Source organism: Bufo gargarizans, chromosome 2, assembly GCF_014858855.1.
Source record: "Bufo gargarizans isolate SCDJY-AF-19 chromosome 2, ASM1485885v1, whole genome shotgun sequence".
In the NCBI taxonomy this organism is placed as follows: Eukaryota; Metazoa; Chordata; class Amphibia; order Anura; family Bufonidae; genus Bufo; species Bufo gargarizans.
The window spans coordinates 575,956,384-575,974,084 of NC_058081.1; the positions used below are offsets into that span (position 1 = coordinate 575,956,384).

General features: G+C 47.3%; 1 protein-coding gene across 1 annotated transcript in view; it reads left to right on the forward strand.

The window, feature by feature from the left end:
* Positions 1–1,053: 1,053 nt before the first annotated feature.
* The window catches only part of ARHGAP32 (Rho GTPase activating protein 32), a 235,744-nt gene continuing 219,096 nt past the window's right edge, over positions 1,054–17,701 (forward strand). The window contains exon 1 of the mRNA XM_044281753.1: positions 1,054–1,285. The gene's annotated coding sequence lies outside the window, so the exon portion shown is untranslated. The remainder of the gene's footprint in view (positions 1,286–17,701) is intronic.

The following is a 17,701-nucleotide window of genomic DNA, read 5'->3' on the forward strand; positions in this document are numbered from 1 at the left end:
CCGAACCCAAACCTGAACTTCTGTGAAGAAGTTCGGGTCTAGGTACCACAGTCGGTTTTTTATCACGCGCGCGCAAAACACATTGCACCCACGCGATAAAAACTAAACATCGGAACGCAATCGCAGTCAAAACTGACTGCAATTGCGTACCTAATCGCGCGGGTTTGCCGCAATACACCGGGATGCATCCGAACACGCCCGTGTGAACCCAGCCTAACTTGACCAGCATGTACTTTCTATAATACAAGTGTCCTCTTATATGGCACAAGGGTCTTTGGGCCCCCTCAGGCTCCTGGGCCCGGTAGCGACTGCTACCTCTGCACCCCCTATAGCTACGCCGCTGGGTGTGAATAATTTAAGTGCAGTGTTTTCTTTCTAATTATTCCAGTGCTTTAAAAGTTTGATAATGTTCTATTAAAAATGGTTTATTCTTTAAAACCCTGTGTGTACATGTGTAATTATCTACCCCACTGTAGAGGTCATGGTTATCAGAACAAAAAAAAAGCATCCAAGGGGTGTGAAAAACTCAGGACTGGAGGGGTAAATTATATAATTAAAATAGAGGTTTATGTGTTATCTTATAAAAAAAAAAAAAAAAAGACCTCTCTCATTTAAGTTATATAGCTACTGAATGAGACAGATGTTTCAGAAGGGATTTCTGTACCTTTAACATACATATCTCCTTGAGAATTCAATCTAAACGAGGATCTCCTCTAATCTAAACTCTGTGTCATTTCTCTTCTCTCTCTGCTGACTGTCCGCTGTCTGTCCCCATCACTGCTGCAACCTGGTCATTAGACTCAGTTTATCGTTCTACTGGAGGCGACACACGATTCTTTTAACTCAAAGAATGGAATGAGTCTACCAACTAATAAGTAGAATCATTTGATTAGCTTCTTAGACTCAATGTACTGTGTGTAACTCAATGCTTTCTTCACAGATCTGATTGGTGGCAGGGGCGGGCTGGGAAGGGGCTGGCAGAAGTCTGGCTTTCACTTCTGGATCATGTTACACAAGACCGGCTAGAGTCTCTGCTACCTCACACGGATCAGCTCAGTCAGATGAACCGGACATCTCTAGTCTCAAGCCCCGATCTGGTGCCTGCTGGACGCCGCTGTGGGATTGTCGCAGGGACTGTGGCAGCGCCCTGGGGGAGGTTTTGGGCTGCAGACCCTCCTTCCTCCGAGCCTCTCTCATCGTGTAACCAGGAGGACGTCAGAAATGAGTCGATGAGGAGCTGCAGCATCCCGGACTCTATGCCCCGCACGCTGGAAGCCGGTCTCAGGTGAGAGCTCAACCCTAAGCACCCGTACAGGGCCTGCCGGGTAAGCCCGCAATGTAGTGTAATCATGGTGGAGTCTGTCCGCTGTGGAGCCGCACACCCCAGCCAGTGGATCCTCAGCATAGAGCGCGATCCCAGCCAGTGCCGGGTGTAAGAGGCGCCATAGAGAAGAGATTGTGTCGGGTCCCCAGTGCACCCTGTCCAGCCCGTATATACAGTGCACTGAGCTACTCTTATCTGTGGTGTTACATAGGACTGCAGGTGACATCTGTACTCAGAGAGTTGATTCTGTGTTATCTGTGGTGTTAAATAGGACTGCAGGTAACATTTACTACATCTGTACTCAGTTATCACTGTGGTGTTACATAGGACTGCAGGTGACCTCTGTACTCAGAGAGTTGATTCTGTGGTGTTACATAGGACTGCAGGTGACATCTACTACATTATCTGTACTCAGAACTATCACTGTGTCATCTGTGGTGTTACATAGGACTGCAGGTAACATCTGTACTCCGAGAACTATCGCTGTGTCATCTGTGGTGTTACATAGGACTGCAGGTGACATCTGTGCTCAAGAGAGTTGTCACTGTGTTATCTGTGGTGTTACATAGGACTGCAGGTGGCATCTGTGTTCAGAGAGCTATCACTGTGTTATCAGTGGCGTTACATAGGACTGCAGGTAACATTTACCACATTGCCTGTACTCAGAGAGTTATTTCTCTATCTGTGGTGTTACATAGGACTGCAGGTAGCATCTACTACATTATCTGTACTCAGAGAGTTAATAACGTGCAGGATAATACAGTACATGCAGGTCTCAGGAGTTAAATCCAGCTCTGCTCCATCTGTGTAGAGGACGGTGTCGGTGTTCCCTGGATGTTGAGCTAATGATGGTGCTGGACGCGGTGGCGGCAGGAAGGATCACCAGTGTTCATTTCCTATGGAGCGGAGGTGAATCGGTGAAGACAAACAGAGGTGTGGAGCATTTGCTTTAGCAGTCACCTGAGCCTCCTTCCCGCAGGAATCTGCTGACTGCAGTGACTCGTCCATTGTTTCCTTCTCTCCCTGGTCGCGTCCAGCAGAGACGGTGTAGGGGCAGTGACTGGGGAGTCCGCTGATGATGGGCCTGTCTGTTGGTAATGGCGTAGTGTGGGGATGGTGATGAGTGCTGTGCTGGGGGCCCTGCTGCCTGTCATGTATGACATGTACGCTCACTGCTGCCTCCAGGAGAATCTGCTGCCAGGAGCCCTGGGGAGTCAACGCAGAGTAAACCTCAGTGGTAGTGTAGCCGGTGGCTGTGTGTACACAGTAACAGGTAAGTCACATACAGTGTGGGAGACTTACTTAAAGGCACCTGAAAAAAAAAGTGTGTACAAGTAATGCGCCAAATTTATTATGTCCTTTTACAGCAGTTTATGAGGGGAATTGATCAAGCCCTGCCAATTCTGGCTCAAAATAGTAGTGACTTTGTGACTTTTTGGGGGTCAATTGTGAAAAATTACTACTTTTTTAAGCACTGCGTCTTCCAGCGCCACCTCCAGATTTAGAGTGAAAGTTTAGTTAGAGTTTCAGGGTAGATCACTTTTGTGAGACATTTATGAAATGCGACATTTTAAAAAGTCGCATCTTCCCCAGGCCTACCTTAAAAGGGCATCTGTCAGCAGGTTTGTACCTATAAAACTGGCTGACGCTTGGCAGCTGACGACATCTGTGTTGGTCCCATGTTCATATGTGTCTGCATTTCTGAGAAAATGATGTTTTAATATATGGAAATGAGCCTCTAGGAGCAACGAGGGCGTTGCCATTACACCTAGAGGCTCTGCTCCCTCTGCAACTGCTGCACCCTCTGCGCTTTGATTGACAGGGACAGGCATGATCACGTTTTTACTGTCTGGCCCTGTCAATCAAAGTGCAGAGGGTGTGGCAGTTGCAGAGAGAGCAGAGCCTCTAACGCCCCCATTGCTCCTAGAGGCTTATTTGCATATATTAAAACTTCATTTTTCTCAGCAATGCGGGCACATATGAACATGGGACCAACAGAGATGCCTTCAGCTGTCAAGCGCACATGTAACAGGTCAGCCAGTTTCATAGGTACAAATCTGCTGACAGATGCCCTTTAAAAGGGTTGTGCAAGAACGGACAGACCTGTAAAGGGAAGCTTACTTACCTGCTCTCCGCTCCTTCTCCTTCAGGCCTGCGATGCTCCGCCGGGCTCCCTGGATATAAAAATCCGGCTTACCTTACATCATGACAAATGGTCACATGACACAAGGGGATCTAGTCACCGTCATGCCCAGTGATTGGCTGCAGCCATGTCACACCAAATGTTCTTAGCGAGGGAGCCCAGTGCAACATACCCTATCTTAAAGGCGTTTTCCGACCCCTGGCACCCCTGCTGAAGAGGCCACAGCACTCCAGTGAGCACCATGGCTGTCTCGCAGTTACTCTAGGCCAGGGACGTCACGTGGTCAAGTGAATGAGGCTCAGATGTGATACCAAGCACAGCCACTATGCAATGGACGGCGCTGTGCTTGGTAAGCTCTAAGAAAGCTACGTTGCTCACCAGAGCGCCAAGTTAGACCTCCACCAATCAGATACTGATGACTTATACTGGGAGAGGTCATCATTATAAAACACTAGAAAGCCCCTTTAATATTGTGTAGCCCCTCTGTCTCCAGATGTGACCCCTGTAGTTTAGTGACCCCATGTGTTAATGCAGCACTGCTCTTATAAATATGAGACTATGGGGGGAGATTTATTTCTATACCTGTAGTAGTCTGTCATCCGCAGTGGAACAAAACGGGAGGGGGGGGGGGCGATTTATCAAAACTGGTGTAAAGTAGAACTGGCTTAGTTGAACATAGCAACCAATCAGATTTCACCTTTCATTTTCCTAAGGAGCTCTGAAAAATAAAAGGTGGAATCTGATTGGTTGCTATGGGCAACTAAGCCAGCTTGCTTTACACCAGTCTTGATAAATCTACCCCAATCTGTGCTCGGATAGCTGAGATTCTGCCGCCATGTCCACAGCGCCCTGTCAGACCCGAGGCATTCAGAAGCACATACCCGCCCCACGTTCCCTCCACCGTTACAGCACTGTCCTCCATATTACAGCATGTTTTATACTCCAGTCACATATTCAGTAACAGTGTTGAAGTACTTTTATTTTGGGTAGGGCTCCACAGCTGTCTGGTCACACTGAGCCCTCTGCCTCCCTCTGTTTCGTGAACGACCTGTTCTGCATAGTTGCATTTTGTGGGAACCCGGCTCTTTCATTGCTGTCTTTTCCCACCACTCGCATGGAGTTAACACAATCCTTGGCTGATCTGACCTCACTCCTCTCTAGACCCCATTGTAACGGGCTCCCCCCTCCGTCATATCTGCTTTCTTTCCAGGCTCTTTTCTCTTCCTCTCAACGAAATGCATTGAGCACTCCAACAATAAGGCAGCTCTGATGGCAGCAGCCGCTGAATGCAGCACTCTGGACAGAGCCAGGGAGGAGGACGCACCTCCAGTCAGAGAGGAGACCATGGGCCAGGCTCATTTCTGCTGGAGTGGAGAGGGGTAAATGCGTCTGCAGTACAGGTGCTCGGAGAAATATCATGTGCCTATATCCGGAGATTGGGGAGAGTGAGGCAGCTGGCTCGGGCTGCCCCTGTTAATAATGATGCCATCTTCCCGGTGGCTGTGTGACTTCAGTTCTATCAGTGGGCACCAATAACCTGCTGCATGCTGTGCAAGAACTGCAGAGATCTGCACAGCTAGACCTCAGTTATCTCTCTGGCTGCTGAAATACGGTATTTAAGTTTTTAATTAAAACCAGACATTACAGACATTGCAGGAAAATGCTTCTTCAGGGTTTTTTTGAGGAACCGGCAGCAAAGTAGGGAGCAGTGAATTGGTATCCCGCAGCAGCATTATTAGCGGCTCCCCGCTGTGAAAATATTCCTTGACCCTGTACATGCTGTTGTCTGCAGGGGCCTTTGATGCAGCTCTCCAACATGAAGAGCACTCCAGGAGATCACCCTCTGCTTTTCTTCTCCTTGACTTCAGATTTACAAACTTTAACGTTATATATCTCTTCTATCTTTATTCTCTTATCGCATTCAAACATAAAAATACAAGACTTATTTGTGCTGGGAGGCACCTTGTAGTATTAGAAATGTTCTCCATTGCTCTGTCTACAGACACTAAACTCAGCCCTTTTTACTTCCATTCATTCTCTACAAAGTCTTTCAGCCATATTATTTCCCATTTCAGAAGCACAGTTAGATGCATTTCACTCAAAAGCAGTGGGTGTCTCCTTTCTGTTGAATCTGCCAGCACTGTACTGCTGTGACCTTACTTCCCAGTACACTTGTTTTCTTCTTGGAAGCTCAGAAAGCTGATAAGGAGGGAGAGATCAGACTTAAAGGGAACCTGTCATCTGGATTTTGGGTATAGAGCTGAGGACATGGGCTGCCAGCAGAGGAAAGGAACACTATGCTGACACTGCGCATACACTAGCTCGCGCATCGGGAGATTACGGCACTCTAGCTTTGTGACGTTGGGGAGCAAGGAGGAGATTCGGAGGATGCGGGGCAGTGCTGGGCTCCTTCACAGTGGACATGGCTGGGCTCCTGAAACGTTAGTAACAGCTCCTTGGGCTTCTTACTAGCCTCATTTACATATATATATAATATTTTTTTGACACAATAAAAGCACAGAGAGCTATGGGGAATGGCTATGGATATTGCGGATGTGCTAGCGTGGATCTAGCAGCCCATGTCCTCAGCTCTATACCCAAAATCCAGGTGACGGGTTCCCTTTAAGGGTCCAGTCACACATCCGCAATTCCATTCCGCATTTAGCAAAACGGAATTGCGGACCCATACATTTCTATGGGGCCACACGACGTGCGGCCCCCGATCCGGAATTGCGGACCCGCACTTCCAGGTCCGCAATTCCGATCCTGAAAAAAATAGGACATGTCCGGCAATGTGCTTTCCGCAAAATGTGGAACGCACATTGCCGCTGTCCAAGTTTTGCGGATCAGTGGATCTACAGATAAAATTCCAGCTCTGCTGGGCCTACCGTCTCCGGGATTCCTCTAATGCGCACATTATTACGCCGATGGCGATCCTCCATATCTTGGAGCTTTTCTTTTATGGCCGCCACGTCCTCCTCCAGCGCTTCATGCGCATCAATCAGTGAGTTGTGTGACACAGCATATTCAGCCATTTTGTTTTCCACGTGTGTGACTCTGTCACCTACTCCCTGTATATCACGCTGCAGATCTTTAAACATGCTGGAGATGTCCGCTTTCAGCGAGGTTCTCAAGGAATCCAGTAATGTACGCAGAGTGTCCTCTGTGATCGGGAGAACCCCATCTGCAGCAGAAAGGAGAAGCGATGGGCCTCTGCCCGTTGCAGGGGAGGGAGCAGAAGTCACAGAGTGCCGGGGAGAAGAGGCGGGAGATCCCTCAGGACCGGCGCTTGACGGTGGAGTTCTGGGGAAGAACTCCGTCATTTTCTTCGGTGCCTGCTTCTTTCTAATCTTCCCCATTCTGGGAATCAGGTAGGAGAGCGCAGTATATGCCAGGACCTCTCAGAAGTAGTATGTGAGCCGCTGTGGATATGCGGGAAGCGGAGCTACAGTCTCAAGCAGCCGCCGCCATCAACGCGCAGGCCACGCCCCATCAGTGGATCTACAAAACACACATGGATGTGTGAATAGACCCTTAGGCTCATGCACACGACAATGGTTTTGGTCCGCATCTGTATATCTGTTCTGCAGCCCCACAAAAATTTTTTTTAAAATGTCCTATTCTTATCCTTTTTGCGGACAAGAATAGAAATTTCTACCAGAGTCCAGGACAGTTTGCTCTGCAAAATGCAGAACTCACACGGCCGGCATCTGTATTTTGCGGAACGCAAGAACATCTACAGCCGTGTGCGTGATACCTTACAGGCACACAGGAGGCTCCTATAATCTTCAGAAGCAGTGTACAAAGCAGTTCTTTTATCAGGATCTCAGCTAGCTCTGACAGGCCCCCACTTCCTCTGAGCCGTCTTCTGAGTATATGTTACCAGGGATGGATCTTGGCTAACAGGCAGTGGACTGCACTTTACAGACATTAGCATCCAGCTGTCCCCAACGGGGTCCACAAACCCACGCAAACACGGGGAGAACATACAAACTCCATGCAGATGTCCTTGGTCGGATTTGACCCCAGCGCTGCAAGGCACCAGTGCTAACTACTGAGCCACCGTGCTGCTATATATATATATGTGTGTGATTATTTCACGTAATTCACTGTAGGCAGAGAGGGAAGGGGGATGAGTCACTCAATTACAGCATCACACACTAGCCTCACCATGAGAACATTATAGCAGTCATCCAATTTCTACAATCTACTACAGGTAACCACTCACAGCAACAGTAAACTATCAGCGGGTTACTTATCTATATAGAAGTTGTATCTCATATGACCACTACAGAACAATAGGGCAGGATGTTGTATTTTATTTTCAATGGCATTTCACGGCTGAAATGAAAAATAAAAACTGCAAAAATACCCTTTTTGGCAGAGGTGTCCCTTTTTTTTTTTTTTTTTTTTTTTAATCTACAAATGTATTGGCCAATTAAGGTGTGTTCACACTCAGCAGTTGAGGTGCCATGAAAACTGCATTAGGAAAACTGCGGTTGTGGTTTTCACAGATGAAAGTTAAGTAAATATATGTTCAAAGCATCCGCATAGAAAAAAATTGCATAAAGATGTATCCTGCTTTTCATGTGCTTTTACCTGCTACGCCTGCATATACCCTGAGGCTACCTGCACATGGGAGCGGGTTTATAACAAATGGGGGTCATTTATCAAACTGGTGTGAAGTAGACCTGGCTTAGTTGCCATAGCAACCAATCAGATCCCACCTTCATTTTGAACAGCTCCTTTGGAAAATGAAAGGTGGAATCTGATTGGTTATTATGGGCAGCTAAGCCAGTTCTACTTTACACTGGTTTGATCAATGACCCTTAAAATGTCCACGCAGATTTCTCTGCGTTTCTGCACCAAAATGTGTTAAGGGCCGCTTCACACGAGCGGATGCCGTGCGTGGCATCCGCTCCGTGAAAGAGTGCCAAGACCCGCTGCAGACTGCAGAGGCACGGAGCGGTAACATGACTGTTAATGCTCCGTGCCTCTCTGTGATCTCTTTACTACGAAATCACACTGACAACTGTGATTTCGTAGTAAAGAGATCACAGAGAGGCACGGAGCATTAACAGTCATGTTACCGCTCCGTGCCTCTGCAGTCTGCAGCGGGTCTTGGCACTCTTTCACGGAGCGGATGCCACGCACGGCATCCGCTCGTGTGAAGCGGCCCTTACTTGCGGATTTTGATATGAATTTGCCCCAAGCGGGTGGAATCCGTAGATGCATTTAACTTGCATGGCAGGTTATTTTCCGAAAATCTGCAACAGAATACAGTACCAGCTTTCAAAATCTCATGTACACAGTGCGGACATTTTAAAATCCACATTATTCCAATTGTTTGTGTGGATTTCCGGCGCAGATTTCACCCTTTGCAATTCAAAGAGGGAGATATGGGGCAAATCCGTTACAGAATCCGCAAGTTAGGCTGGGTTCACATCAGCGTTTTGTTTTCCGTTCTTCTGATCTGTGGTGATGTGACCACAGCCTAAGGCCTCAAGCACACGACCGTGCCGTTTTTTGCGGTCCGCAAACCGCTGATCCGCAAAAAACGGAAGCCGCACGTGTTGCCTACCGCAATTTGCGGAACGGAATGGGCCCCGGCAATATAAATGCCTATTCTTGTCCGCAAAGCACGGACAAGAATAGGACATGTTATATTTTTTAGCGGGGCCGCGGAACGGAGCAACGAATGCGGACAGCACACGGAGTGCTGTCCACATGTTTTGTGTCCCCATTGGAGTGAATGGGTCCGCATCCGAGCCGCCAAAAGAGTGGCTCGGATGCGGACCCAAACAACGGTCGTGTGCATGAGGCCTAACACATGCAGATTTGGGGTGGAACCTTAACCCCTTCTACCCCGGGCCAGTTTTTTCGCCCTTCTAACCAGGTCATTTTTTGCAAATCTGACATGTGTCACTTTATGTGGTAATAACTTTAGAACACTTACTTATCCAAGCCATTCTGAGATTGTTTTCTCGTGACACATTGTACTTCATGAAAGTCATAAATTTGAGTCAATATATTTTATCTTTATTTATGAAAAAATCCCATGTAGTCGCAGGAGGAAGTGTAGACAGGAAGTGTGTGAGTTGTCTAGACTGCCAGGGGTTGAGGGTAGGCAGTCCCACAGTCTCTGAGATCTGTTGTGGGGTGAGCCATTGATCCGAGGTAATCAGATGGTGGGCCCTGAATTTGTTGCAGTTCACTAGCTCTTTGAAAGGACCGCGCTCTAACCCTGGGGGGAATTGAGGGTTTCCCAAAATAGGGAACATAGGAGACGGGGATGGAGAGATACCCGGGCGATTCTGAATGCAGGCTAGGGCTTTCAAGGAGGGGCCAATTGTTGGGTGTAGGCGAGCCTCCAATGGGACCTGGGTGAACTCAATATTTATTACCCTGATTCTGCGGTTTAGGCCTCATGCACACGACCGTTGTGTGCACCCGTGGCCGTTGTGCCGTTAGACGTTTTTTTCTGCGGCTCCATTGACTTTCAATGGGGCCGTTGAAAACTCGGCTTGTGCACCGTTTTTACACCGCGCCCGTGACCCGTGTTTCGAGGCCGTGAAAAAAATATAACCTGTCCTATTTTTTTCACGGCTAACGGTTCACGGGCCCATTCAAGTCAATGGGTCCGTGAAAATCACGGATGCACACAAGATTGTCATCCGTGTCCGTGATCCGTGTCCGTGATCCGTGTCCGTTTTTTCCTATCATTTCAATGGCAAACTTGACTTAGATTTTTTTTTCATCTTTCATGTCCGTGGATCCTCCAAAAATCACGGCAGACCCACGGAAGAAAAAACGGGCACGGATCACGGTACAACGGAACCACGTTTTGCGGGACGTTAAAAAATACGTTCGTGTGCATGAGGCCTTACAGAAACATCCCACATGTGGTCGTAAACTGATGTAAGGGCACACGGCAGGGCGCAGAAGAAAAGGAGCGCCATCTGGTTTTTGGAAGGCAGATTTTGCTGGACTGGTTTTTAGATGCCATGTCCCATTTGAAGCCCCCCTGATGCACCTTTACAGTAGAAACTCCCAGAAAGTGACCCAATTTTGGAAACTAGGGGATAAGGTGCCAGTTTTATTGATACCATTTTTGGGTACATATGATTTTTATCATTCATTATTACATTTTATGGGGCAAGGTGACCAAAATGTATTTAATTTTGGCACAGTTTTTATTTATTTATTTTTACAGCATTCACCTGAGGGGTTAGGTCATGTGATATTTTTATAGAGCAGGTCATTACGGTCTTGGCAATACCTAATATGTATACTTTTTCTTATTTATTTATGTTTTACACAATAATAGCATTTTTGAAACAAAAAAATGATGTTTTAGTGTCTCCATAGTCTGAGAGCCATAGCTTTTTTTATTTTTTGACCGATTGTCTTAGGCCTCTTTCACACTTGCGTTGTCCGGATCCGGTGTGTACTCCACTTGCCGGAATTACACGCCGGATCCGGAAAAACGCAAGTGTACTGAAAGCATTTGAAGACGGATCCGTCTTCAAAATGCTTTCAGTGTTACTATGGCACCCAGGACGCTATTAAAGTCCTGGTTGCCATAGTAGTAGTGGGGAGCGGGGGAGCAGCATACTTACCATCCGTGCGGCTCCCGGGGCGCTCCAGAATGACGTCAGAGCGCCCCATGCGCATGGATCATGTGATCCATGCGATCACGTCATCCATGCGCCTGGGGCGCCCTGACGTCACTCTGGAGCGCCCCGGGAGCCGCACGGATGGTAAGTATGCTGCTCCCCGCTCCCCACTACACTTTACCATGGCTGCCAGGACTTTAGCGTCCCGGCATCCATGGTAACCATTGAGAAAAAGCTAAACGTCGCATCCGGCAATGCGCCGAAACGACGTTTAGCTTAAGGCCGGATCCGGATCAATGCCTTTCAATGGGCATTCATTCCGGATCCGGCCTTGCGGCAAGTGTTCCGGATTTTTGGCCGGAGCAAAAAGCGCAGCATGCTGCGCTATTTGCTGCGGCCAAAAAACGTTCCGTTCCGGAACGGAAGACATCCTGATGCATCCTGAAGGACGGACTGTCCATTCAGAATGCATTAGGAAAATCCTGATCAGTATTCTTCCGGCATAGAGCCCCGACGACGGAACTCTATGCCGGAAGACTATAACGCAGGTGTGAAAGAGCCCTTAGGTAGGTTCTCATTTTTGTGGGATGAGGTGACGGTTTGATTGGTACTATTTTGAGGGGCATACGCCTTTTTGATTGCTTGGTGTTGCAATTTTTTTGATGTAAGGTGACAAAAAATAGCTTTTTTGGCACTGTTTTTTTTCTTTTTTCTTTTTTTGCGGTGTTCCCCCATGAGGGGTTAGGTTATGTGATATTTTTATAGAGCTGGTTGTTATGGACACGACGATACCTAATATGTATACTTTTTTTATATTTTTATTTTACTTTAACACAATAAGGCCTCATGCACACGACCGTTGTGTGCATTCGCGTCCGGTCCGTCATTTTTCACAGTTTAGCAGAAGTCCCATTCATTTCTATGGAGCTGTGAAAAAAAATATGATAGTCCTCTGTTTTTTCTCTGCGTCCATGATCCGTGATTCCAGTCCGTCAAAAAAATATAACCTGTCCTATTCTTGTCAGTGGAAAACGAAGGACGGACCCATTCAAGTCAATGGGTCTGTAAAAAAAAAAGTATGCACAACTGGTATATCATCCGGGTTCGTGTCCATTTTTTTTCTACAAGACCTTGGTGCAATAAAATTACACTTTTCATTAACCTTCCTTGTTTTTCACCTGTCAGACAAAAAAAAAGGAAGACACAAGGAAACACAACTGAAGCAAAATCGGACACGAACCACTGAAGCCAAATCACTGACAGTGAAAAAATACTGTTGTGTGCAAAATAATTATGTTTTAGTGTCTCCATGTTCAGAGAGCTATAGTTTTTTTATTTATTTTTTTGAGCGATTTTCTTAAGTAGGCTCTTATTTTTTGCGGGATGAGGTGACAATTTTATTGGTACCATTTTGTTTGACATACACCTTTTTGATCGCTTGGTGTTGCACTTTTTGTGATGTAAGGTGCCGAAAATGTTTTTTTTTGACAGTTTAAAAAAAATTGATGGTGTTTATTGGACGGGAGGGATCATGTGATATATCATTACGGATGCGGCGATATTTAATATGTGTGTTTTTCCTTTTTTTATTATGAAATCTGGGGAAAGGGGCGTTTTTTTTTCTTCTTTTTTTTTTACTTGAAACTTCTTTTTTTTATTAAAAACACTTTTTTAAAACTTTTTTTTACACTTTATTTCTGTCCCACTCTGGGACTTCTACTTCTGGGGGTCTGATCCCCTCTGCAATGCTTTACAATACATCCGTATTCTATTGCATTGCCTGTTAGTGTATGACTCAGTGTCATACACTAACAGGTTGCTTAGGAGACCCAGCCTGAGGCTGGATCTCCTGGGCACCCGTAGAAGGCAGGTCCTGATGCCGTGCAAGCCATTGGGCAGCCTCTGCACGGCATTAGGCTGCCTTGTCACGCATCGGGTCCCCACCAAAGCAGCGTGCGGACTTGATGCACTCCTTCACCCGCCGCAAACCACTATAAGCAATGTCGGCAGATACAGCAGGGGCCCGGCTACCAGGGACTGCCGGACCCCTGGAGTGATCGGACGGGCACCGCTCAGGTGCCTGCCCTATCACCATGACATACTATTACTTCAAAATGCGGGAAGTCACTGACTTCCATGACGTAATAGTACGTCACATGTCGGGAAGGGGTTAAAAAGGTTGTCCAGGTTCACAGCTGAACCCGGACATGACCCATTCTTCCCCCCTCCAGCCTCCCTGAGTGAAGCATTTGAGCATTTCAAGCTCCGATGTTCTCCCTTGCCCTGCGCTGTCAAGAGCTGTATGTTTACATTTTTACACTGCTAGGTGGAGGCTCCCGCCTAAGGCTAGTTTCACACTAGCGGCAAGGAACTCCAGCAGGCTGCACGACATGTCGTACTTTTATTCCGGCAGCCACTCGGCATGTTTGCCATGCTGCCGTTGGAATTCCAGCCCGCCCCCATTATAGTCAATGGGGCCGAAGCGGTAGTCCGGAGGTACGTGTGCACTAGCGGCAGCACGGATCAGACAGGCTGTTCACCCGCCGAAACAGCCTGCCGCAGTTCCTTGCCGCTAGTGTGAAAGTACCCTAACAGTGTTCCCAGTGACGTCACCGGCACTAATGGGCGGTCTTTAGCGCTGCCCTAGGCTGTTTTACAGGCTAGGACATCGCTAAAGTCCGCCGATTAGTGCAGGTAACGTCACCGAGTTCAGTGCTAGGTGGAAACTACTATGAGAAAGCTCAGTACCTCACCAGATATGAAGAAAAAGCCCTTGTCCTGTGCTATATAGCGCCACTCACGGCGGCTGGAGGGGTGAAGAATGAGTTATGTCCGGGTTCAGAGCTGTGCATATTCCTTAATGCACACGGCAGTGTAGTTTATACAGATTTTTCATGTAGTTTTTGCCGCTTTTCCGCACCAAAATCTGCACGTGTTACTCACATATTTTGTAGATTTGCCCCAGATCTTATCCTTTGCATTGAAAAGTGTGAAGGCTGCGTTTTTTTTATTTAGGCGGCATGTGGATGAGATTTGCTGGTGCTGTACAACGCTGTGGACGGCAAATCAGCAGCTTCTAATGGGTGTAAACTTCTAACAGGGTGAAGCTGTTTATGGAGGGGTACAGGCCCAGTTCTGAGCGCTGCAGTCTGGAATGAGGAAAGAAGACAAAACAATCAAGGTGACCCAGATTCCTTCCCCTCAGCTGAGTATATAGCGTCCCTATAGCAGATTAGCTGGAGGGTGTCATAATGAGTTGCAGTGGAAAGGACTTGCCTTCTTATGCTTCCCCCTCCCCCACCACTGCAGTGCTACTGGTTGTCTCTGTGTTGCCCATGTGCCAGTGTGACTTCACATCAGGACTGGCATGGTCCCAACACTACCAGGACAGGGCACACTGTGAACTTCTGCAGCCTGTCCTCAGATCCCTCCTCCTCCTCCTCTTACACTGACATATGGTGCAGTATTGCATTTTTATGTGGATTTCTGGCACAATGTAAGCTACTAGCTGTGTGATCATGATCTTAGTCTGCAGGCAATGGAACCTGGAGGTCATATTGTGCTTTACTGCTGCGTGGCACTTCATGACAGCCATTGGTGTGAATGGTTAAGGCTGGGTTCACACTTGAGCGTTGCGCAAACGCGCGTTTTACGCGCGTTTTTGACGCGCATTTTTATGCGCGTTTTTGTAATAGTAAACGCGCGTTTGACGCGCGTTTGTGTGATTCACTACAGTGTCCTATGGCCACAAACGCCCCAAAAGTCGCTCATGTACTTTTTGGAGCGTCGGGCGTTTTACAGCGCGATCGTACGCGCTGTAAAACGCCCAAGTGTGAACCATTCCCATAGGGAATCATTGGTTTCTCCTTGTTGAGCGTTTTACAGCGCGTAGGAACGCGCTGTAAAACGCTCAGGTGTGAACCCAGCCTCAAGGTTCCATACAGCTCCCCCCCCTACACATGTATGCCCAGCCGAATGTGTATGACGCTGCCAGGCATCTGACGACTTATCTTCCAGGAGAACAAGAGGATCAATGTTGAAATTCAGTGTATCTGATCCTTCTCTCTACCAGCATATTTGTCAGCGGAGATTCATGAGCTCAATATGCACATTAGATTGTCTTCTAGTTCCCCTGAAATTGGTGGGTTCAGATGACAGTCCTCTTGAGCGCACGGGGACCTTACACAGCCATCAGCTATTACTCCTGATCCCCTCATACACATTTCTGTTTGGCATGGCCAAGCAAACATGTATTTTCAGTGGGAAGAGGGGCTTATCTCAAAAGGATTGGGCAGATTAAAGGGAACCTGTCACCGGGATTTTGTGTATAGAGCTGAGGACATGGGTTGCTAGATGGCCGCTAGCACATCCGCAATACCCACTCCCCATAGCGCTGTGTGCTTTTATTGTGTAAAAAAAAACGATTTGATCCATATGCAAATTAACCTGAGATGAGTCAGGGACTGGACTCATCTCAGGTTAATTTGCATATGTATCAAAAAGGTTTTTTTTACACAATAAAAGCACACAGAGCTATAGGGACTGGGTATTGCGGATGTGCTAGCGGCCATCTAGCATGTCCTCAGCTCTATACACAAAATCCAGGTGACAGGTTCCCTTTAAATCCAACACGCCTGATCCTTATCTCCCTGACATCTTCATCTGGGGGAGAGTCTGGAGGCCCCAATACACATTAGACGTTCAGCCGATCCCACTGAAATTGGCATTGGAATGTTCAATTGTTTTGCATAAATGTGGCTTAAAACTACATCACATTTTCACACAAGTCCTAAAAGTAGATAAAAATAACTAGATCAAACAAATGAGTAAAAAATATTACACTTGATGATTTATTTATTGAGGAAAATGATCCAATATCGCATGTCTGTGTGTGGCAGGATTAGCAGACACTTTTAAGGTGAAATTAGGTGTTTTTTAATCAGTGAGATGACAATCAGGTGTGAATGGGCGACCTGTTTTTTTATTTAATGTCTGATCTTCACAACACTTTTGTGGAGATGTATCATGGCACGAGCAAAGGATATTTCTGAGGACCTCAGAGGAAGAGTTGTTGATGCTCATCAAGCTGGGAAACATTACAAAACCATGTCTAAAGAATTTGGACTCTAGCAATCCACAGTCAGACAGACTGTGTACAAATGGAGGAAACCTCCATTACTAACCTCCCTAGGAGTGGTCAACCAACAAAGATCACACCAAGGGCTAGTAATAATCTGTGAGGTCACAAAGGAACCCAAGATAACCTGTAAGCAACTAAAGGCACTTCTCGCATTAACTAACAACAACTGAACTAACATTAACTGAACAACAATAGTGTGCATGGCAGGATAACGGTCCAATCACACGTCCGCAAAACGGGTCCAGATCCGTTCTGCAACGTTGCGGAGCCTATCCGGACTCATTCATTTTCAATGGGGGCCGCAAAAGATGCGGACAGCACACAGTGTGCTGTCTGCATCCGCACTTCCGTTCCGCAAAAAAATAGAACATGTCCTATTCTTGTCTGCAGTCACGGACAAGAAAAGGCATTTCTATTTAAAGGGCCGGCCATGTGCCGTGTTTTGCGGCCGTGTAAATGGACCCTTATAAGGTAAAAGCTGCTGCTCTCCAAAAAGAACATTGCTGTTCATCTGAACTTTGCTTAAAGGGAACCTGTCACCTCCCAAAACCATCTCAAGCCGCCAGCAGTACCTGCGTGTAGCGAGCAGCATGTTTCTGATGATGCCTTTCTTCCTGAAGGCAGATGCAGCAAAAGTACTGAAAACGTTTTATCCCCTGCCCGGCGCGCTTCTCCACACATGCTTGAAGTTAAGGAGGCAGCGGCCTCCTTGCTTCAAGTCACGGTAACCACGCCCCCTTCCTGCCCCTTCGCTGTCACTGACAGCTGGCAGTTCGGCTGGCTTTGCCGAACTCTCTGCATAAGCGCTGTCAGTCACAGCGAAGGGGCAGGGAAGGGGGCGCGTTTACCGTGACTTGAAGCAAGGAGGCCGCTGCCTCCTTGACTTCAAGCATGTGCGGAGAAGCGTGCCGGGCCGAGGATGCTGCTGGCGGCCTGGGATGGTTTCGGGAGGTGACAGGTTCCCTTTAAGATAACCTGGACAAGCCAATAAGAAGCATTATGTTTGGAGAAAGGAAAACCCTTCATTCCAGCATAAACACATGTGAAATAATGTGGAGGTAATGTCATGGTTTGGGCCTGTTTTGACGGCACTGGGCCAGGACAGGTTGCCATCATTGATGGAACTATGAATTATACTAGCAAATTCGAAAGGAAAATGTCAGGACATTTATTCATGAGCTTAATCTCAAGAGAAAGTGGATCACGGAGCTAAGCTCCTCCCGGCCCGCGATGCTCCGCTGGACTCCCTCACAATCAGTGGTCAGTGATTGGCTGTAAGAGGAGTCAAACTGGGTTTTTTTTTAAGCGAGGGAGCCCTGCAGAGCATCACAGGCCAGGGGCCAGTGTCGGGAAGCTGGTAAGGTCCAGCCAAGTGTTTTTTTTTTTTTTTTGCAAAACCCCCCTCCCATTCTTGTATAACCCCTTTAAAGAGAACAAAGTTAAAGTTTTGGTAGCCAAGTCAAAGTTCTGACCTTTAT